At 31.4% G+C, this 1317-nt stretch overlaps 1 protein-coding gene across 7 annotated transcripts in view; it reads right to left on the reverse strand.

Moving 5' to 3' along the window:
- Positions 1-1317, reverse strand: part of LOC106457632 (serine/arginine repetitive matrix protein 2-like) — a 117649-nt gene that overhangs the window by 31865 nt on the left and 84467 nt on the right. For 3 of the 7 annotated variants that reach the window (XR_002610220.1, XR_002610217.1, XR_002610221.1), the window contains one exon: positions 615-1051. The exons of 3 other annotated variants lie outside the window; for them this stretch is intronic. The gene's annotated coding sequence lies outside the window, so the exon portion shown is untranslated. Of the gene's footprint in view, positions 1-614; positions 1052-1317 lie in introns of those variants that run through there. One more of the 7 variants, XR_002610218.1, reaches the window with a different exon arrangement.

The raw sequence follows: 1317 nt of genomic DNA on the forward strand, positions 1-1317 counted from the left end.
GCAGTCACAGGGTATTGTTGAAGTTAACGTTCGTTCGTTACAGTGTTGTTTTAGCGCGAGTATTGAGATTGAGTGTATCGCAGTTATATTCGGAGAGAATAAACCAGTTTTATTAAGTAAAGACTTGTGTCGTTAAAGTTTCGTTGGAACGAAGTTACGGAAAATTAATTAACAACCGGAGACGTAACAATACGTACAAATATCTCTATTGACAGCAATTAAATGTGGCTAATTGTAAAAGTTAGATTACGTATTCCTGTTTTATACTGATTCTATTTCTGGGATCTTGTGAAATATTTTCGCCTAAGTTTATTGTCTCATGACGAGGGGTTTGAGGGAATGGGTTTACGACCGAGAGCTAGACATAATAAGTTACTGTCTAGACTACATAAGTGTTGTCGAAGGTCTGAGCTATTATGTTTTTAATTGGGGTCTTATTTTGGAAATATAATTTCGAAATCCAGTTGAAATATTCACAAAGGTTTTGGTTTAAAAAAAAAAGTTATAAGAATACACAATTGAGCGTAAGGTTATTGGGTTTTTATGGACTTTCGGTAGACCTTACATTTTTGTTCTTGGTTAGTTTGTGTGCAAAAAATTGTAAAGATTAAAAGTAATAGTATTTTTTCCTTTATTAGGGGTTTGAATAGTTTGCTTAAATTTATTATTGTATGTTGAAGTCAATGTTTGACTGAGGAAATTTAGACGTATGATTCCATATATTTACCATTAAGTTATCATTGTGTTTGGTTGGTTGAATAACGAGTTTCCTTTATCGGCTCTTTCGATGACATTGTTTTAGTTGTTTCTAAGATGTGAAGGCCTTTTATTTTTGCTGATGTCAATTTTTGTTTTATAGGCTTCTTGTTGTTTGGTATTTTCCAAGTTTTTCTCCAATCTACAGTGATGTAGTTGAGAGCTCGTATTAAATCACACAATGAAAAATAAAGTAAGAATAATAAAAATCACATGCGCTAAATAAATGATATTAACATATTAACCGCAAATATTTTGTACGTTAACCCCACAGTCTTTGTTTTAACGTCTCCTCCTATGAAAAAAAAAAGGAAAATAATGTATATATATACAAAAAAGGTCAGCAAATATAACAAAAGAAAAACTTGTTTTTTTAAGAGTTTATCGTGTAATATGTTGAATATCAGGGATAATCGGTAACGTTTAACATAAATACGTGCACCAGATGAAGTTCGTACAAACATGTAATAAGCCTATACGTAATTACAATGTATAGCAGCAATTATTTTTGAATAGCACGTCATAACTAGGTAGCAGTGATGGGATTCAAATATTTTAACA

Source organism: Limulus polyphemus, unplaced genomic scaffold, assembly GCF_000517525.1.
Source record: "Limulus polyphemus unplaced genomic scaffold, Limulus_polyphemus-2.1.2 Scaffold353, whole genome shotgun sequence".
Classification (NCBI taxonomy): domain Eukaryota; kingdom Metazoa; phylum Arthropoda; class Merostomata; order Xiphosura; family Limulidae; genus Limulus; species Limulus polyphemus.